Below are 6,116 nucleotides of genomic sequence, written 5' to 3' on the forward strand. Positions count from 1 at the left end.
GATACATTAAAAAGGATGGCCTTAATTGATATTTGTAGGACATTCCATCCCAAAACAACAGAATACACTTTCATGTAAAGTGCTCATGGAACATTCTCCAGGATAGATCATATCTTGGGTTACAAATCAAGCCTTGGTAAATTTAAGAAAATTGAAATCATATCAAGTATCTTTTCCGACCACAATGCTATGAGACTAGATATCAATTACAGGAAAAGAACTGTAAAAAATACAAAAACACGGAGGCTAAAGAATACACTACTTAATAACCAAGAGATCACTGAAGAAATCAAACGGGGCATCAAAAAATATCTAGAAAGAAATAACAATGAACACACGATGACCCAAAACCTATGGGATGCAGCAAAAGCAGCTCTAAGAGGGAAGTTTATAGCAATACAATCCTACCTCAAGAAACAAGAAACATCTCAAATAAACCACCTAACCTTACACCTAAAGCAATTAGAGAAAGAAGAACAAAAAACCCCAACGGCAGCAGAAGGAAATAAATCATAAAGATAAGATCAGAAATAAATAAAAAAGAAATGAAAAAACAAAAGCAAAGATCAATAAAACTAAAAGCTGGTTCTTTGAGAAGATAAACAAAATTGAGAAAACATTAGCCAGACTCATCAAGAAAAAAAGGGAGAAGACTCAAATCAATAGAATTAGAAATGAAAAAGGAGAAGTAACAACTGACACTGCAGAAATACAAAAGATCATGAGAGATTACTACAAGTAACTCTATGCCAATAAAATGGACAACCTGGAAGAAATGGAAAAATTCGTAGAAAAGCACAACCTTCCAAGACTGAACAAGGAAGAAATAGAAAACATAAACAGACCAATCACAAGCACTGAAATTGAGACTGTGATTAAAATCTTCCAACAAGCAAAAGCCCAGGACCAGATGGCTTCTCGGGAAAATTCTATCAAACATTTAGAGAAGAGCTAACACCTTTCCTTCTCAAACTCTTCCAAAATATAGCATAGGGAGGAACACTCCCAAACTTATTCTACAAGGTCACCATCACCATGACACCAAAACCAAAGAAAGAGGTCACAAAGAAAGATAACTACAGGCCAAAATCACTGATGAACATAGATGCAAAAATCCTCAACAAAATACTAGCAAACAGACTCCAACAGCTCATTAAAAGGATCATACACCATGATCAAGTGGGGTTTATCCCAGGAATGCAAGGATTCTTCAATATACGCAAAGCAAGCAATGTGATACACCATATTAACAAAGTGAAGGAGAAAAACCATATGATCATCTCAATAGATGCAGAAAAAGCTTTTGACAATATTCAACACCCATTTATGATAAAAACCCTCCAGAAAGTAGGCATAGAGGGAACTTACCGCAACATAATAAAGGCCATATATGACAGCCCCAGAGCCAACATTATTCTCAATGGTGAAAAACTGAAAGCATTTCCTCTAAGATCAGGAACAAAACAAGGTTGTCCACTCTCACCACTATTATTCAACATTGTTTTGGAAGTTTTAGCCACAGCAATCAGAGAAGAAAAGGAAATAAAAGGAATCCAAATTGGAAAAGAAGAAGTAAAGCTGTCACGGTTTGCAGATGACACGATACTATACATACAGAATCCTAAAGATGCTACCAGAAAACTACTAGAGCTAATCAATGAATTTGGTAAAGTAGCAGGATACAAAATTAATGCACAGAAATCTCTTGCATCCCTATACATTAATGATGAAAAATCTGAAAGACAAATTAAGGAAACACTCCCATTTCCCATTGCAACAAAAAGAATAAAATACCTAGGAATAAACCTACCTAAGGAGACAAAAGACCTGTATGCAGGAAACTGTAAGACACTAATGAAGGAAATTAAAGATGATACAAACAGATAGAGAGATATACCATGTTCTTGGATTAGAAGAATCAACATTCTGAAAATGACTGTACTACCCAAAGCAATCTACAGATTCAATGCAATCCCTATCAAACTACCACTGGCATTTTTCACAGAAGTAGAACAAAAAATTTCAGAATTTTATGGAAACACAAAAGACCCTGCATAGCCAAAGCAACCTTGAGAAAGAAAAACAGAGCTGGAGGAATCAGGCTCCCAGACTTCAGACTATACTACAAAGCTATAGTAATCAAGACAGTGTGGTGCTGGCACAAAAACAGAAATATAGATCAATGGAACAGGACAGAAAGCCCAGAGATAAAGTCACGTACATATGGTCACCTTAGTTTTGATAAAGGAGGCAAGAATATACAATGGCAAAAAGACAGCCTCTTCAGTAAGTGGTGCTGGGAAAACTGGACAGCTACCTGTAAAGGAATGAAATTAGAACACTCCCTAACACCATAGAAAAAATAAACTCAAGGACTTCCCTGGTGGCGCAGTGGTTGAGAGTCCGCCTGCCGATGCAGAGGACACAGGTTCGTGCCCCAGTCTGGGAAGATCCCACATGCCGTGGAGCGGCTAGGCCCATGAGCCATGGCTGCTGAGCCTGCACGTCCGGAGACTGTGCTCCGCAACAGGAGAAGCCACGACAGTGAGAGGCCAGCATACCGCAAAAAAAATAATAATAATAAAATAAAATAATAATAATAATAAGCTCAAAATGGCTTAAAGACATAAATGTAAGTCCAGACACTATAAAACTCTTGGAGGAAAACATAGGCAGAACACTCTATGACATAAATCACAGCAAGATCATTTTTGACCCACCTCCTAGAGATATGGAAATATAAACAAAAATAAACAAATGGGACCTAATGAAACTTAACAACTTTTGCACAGCAAAGGAAACCATAAAAAAGATGAAAAGATAACCATCAGAACGGGAGAAAATATTTGCAAATGAAGCAACTGACAAAAGATTAATCTCCAAAATTTACAAGCAGCTCATGCAGCTCAAAATCAAAAAAACAAACAACCCAATCCAAAAGTGGGCAGAAGACCTAAATAGACATTTCTCCACAGAAGATATACAGATTGCTAACAAACACATGAAGGGATGCTCAACATCATTAATCATTAGAGAAATGCAAATCAAAACTACAATGCGATATCATCTCACACAGGTCAGAATGGCCACCATCAAAAAATCTAGAAACATTAAATGCTGGAGAGGGTGTGGAGAACAGGGAACACTCTTGCACTGCTGGTGGGAATGTGAATTGGTACAGCCACTATGGAGAACAGTATGGAGGTTCCTTAAAAAGCCACAAGTAGAACTACCATACGACCCAGCAGTCCCACTACTGAGCATATACCCTGAGAAAACCATAATTCAAAAAGAGTCATGTACCACAATGTGCATTGCAGCTGTACTTAGAATATCCAGGACATGGAAGCAACCTAAGTGTCCATCATTGGATGAATGGATAAAGAAGATGTGGCACATATATACAATGGAATATTACTCAGCCATAAAAAGAAACGAAATTGAGTTATTTGTAGTGAGGTGGATGGACCTAGAGTCTGCCATACAGAGTGAAGTAAGTGAGAAAGAGAAGAACAAATACCGTATGCTAACACATATATATGGAAACTCAAAAAAAAGAGAAAATGTCATGAAGAACCTAGGGGCAAGATGGGAATAAAGATGCAGACCTAGTAGAGAATGGACTTGAAGATACAGGGAGGGGGAAGGGTAAGCTGGGACAAAGCGAGAGAGAGAGGCATGGACATATATACACTACCAAACGTAAAATCGATAGCTCGTGGGAAGCAGTTGCATAGCACAAGGAGATAAGCTCGGTGCTTTGTGACCACCTAGAGGGGTGGGATAGGGAGGGTACGAGGGAGGGACATGCAAGAGGGAAGAGATATGGGAACATATGTATATGTATAACTGATTCACTTTGTTATAAAGCAGAAACTAACACACCGTTGTAAAGCAATTATACTCCAATAAAAACGTTAAAAAATAAAACCCACAAAACTAAAAATAGAACTACCATACAACCCAGCAATCCCCCTACTGGGCATTACACCCTGTGAAAACCATAATTTAAAAAGAGTCATGTACAACAATGTTCACTGCAGTCTATTTACAATAGCCAGGACATGGAAGCAACCTAAGTGTCCGTCGACAGATGAATTGCTAAAGAAGATGTGGCACATATATACAATGGAATATTACTCAGCCATAAACGGAAACAAAATTGAGTTATTTGTAGTGAGGTGGATAGTCCTAGAGACTGTCATACAGAGTGAAGTAAGTCAGAAAGAGAAAAATAAATACCGCATGCTAACACATATATATGGAATGTAAAAAAAAAAGTTCTGAAGAACCTAGGGGTAGGACTGGAATAAAGACAGATACATAGAGAATGGACTTGAGGACATGGGGATGGGGAAGGGTAAGCTGGGATGAAGTGAGAGAGTGGCATGGACATATATACACTACCAAATGTAAAATAGACAGCTAGTGGGAAGCAGCCCCGTAGCACAGGGAGATCAGCTCAGTGCTTTGTGGCCACCTAGAGGGGTGGGATAGGGAGGGTACGAGGGAGGGACACGCAAGAGGGAAGAGATATGGGGATATATGTATATGTATAGCTGATTCACTTTGTTATAAAGCAGAAACTAACACACCACTGTAAAGCAATTATACTCTAATAAAGGTGTTAAGAAAAAAATAATAGTCTGGGGGCTTCCCTGGTGGCGCAGTGGTTAAGAATCTGCCTGCCAGTGCAGGGGACACGGGTTCAATCCCTGGTCCAGGAAATCCCACATGCCGCAGAGCAACTAAGCCCGTGTGCCACAACTCCTGAGCCTGCACTGTAAAGCCTGGGAGCCACAACTACTGAAGCCTGTGCACCCTAGAGCCCACGTGTCACAACTACTGAGCCCACGTGCCACAACTACTGAAGCCCACACGCTCTAGGGCCCACGTGCTGCAAGTACTGAGCTGCATGCTGCAACTACTGAAGCCTGCGCACCTAGAGCCCGTGCTCCGCAGCAAGAGAAGCCACCACAATAAGCCTGTGCACCACAGCGAAGAGTAGCCCCTGCTCGCTGCAATTAGAGAAAAGCCTGTGCACAGCAACAAAAACCCAATGCAGCCATAAAAATTAATTGATTAATAAAATAAAAATAATGGTCTGGGGTCTCTTAGCTGAATATGAAAAATTGAGAAGGAAGTGGGGATAGTGGTCAATGAGGTTGGAAAATAGAGAGGATTTGAACCAGTGGCTGAAAGGAGAGGGAATTGTGGACAAAAAGCAGGATGCCTGAGCTAGTGATTTCAGAGGTGGAGTCGTTGCTGTGATGAAAAAGACTAGAGGAGAAGATCTTTGGAGATATTTTCACTTTTCCAGTTTGAACACCTTCCCTGGTGGAGATGAGTGCATTTGCTTTCTAACCTCATTAACCTTACAACACCTTCCCCAAGGGGGTGTTCATTATCCTCCCGAAACAGAGCAAAAAGTAACGTTTTTAGTTCTCTTTTGGATTTCAGGCACTCTAAGCTTAATCTGCCTCTTGGACTTCCTGTCACTTTTTCATCCATCCTTGAGTACATGTTCCTCCTTATGGGTCCTTTTATTTTTTTTTAACTTTTTATTTCATATTGGAGTATAGCCGATTAATTATGTTGTGATAGTTTCAGGTGCACAGCAAAGGGACTCAGCCATACACATACACATGTATCCATTTTCCTTATGGGTCCTTGTAAACACTGAGCTCCTGAGAAATTCCACCATCCTACCACTCTGATTCTGTAAATGTCTTTTGCTCATGTGTGTCATAATAGGCTAGGTTATTCTGTGCTAACAAAGGACCCCAAAATCTCAGGCTGGAAGGTATGGAGGCACTAAAACTTATTCGCATTTTACAAATGAGTAAACTGATCTTCAGGGTGTCTGTAAAACGTGCATGGCCCTCAGCGGGCAAAACCCTAGGAAGACAACACTTATATTTCCGCAAAGAAGACTACACCTTAACAATTAAATGCTCTGCGTGAACGCAGTTGTGCTTCCAATTCCTCTGGACCACGAGGCACTATGCAATCTGCGTCTTTATGCTAGTGGAGAAGTGCTCCCATCCAGAACTCAGTAACACCTACCCCGGGGCTGACGGGGGCGCTGGATATCGATAGTGACCAGGGGCCCCATT

The sequence above is a fragment of the Mesoplodon mirus genome, assembly GCF_964341445.2.
Source record: "Mesoplodon mirus genome assembly, chromosome: X".
NCBI lineage: Eukaryota > Metazoa > Chordata > Mammalia > Artiodactyla > Ziphiidae > Mesoplodon > Mesoplodon mirus.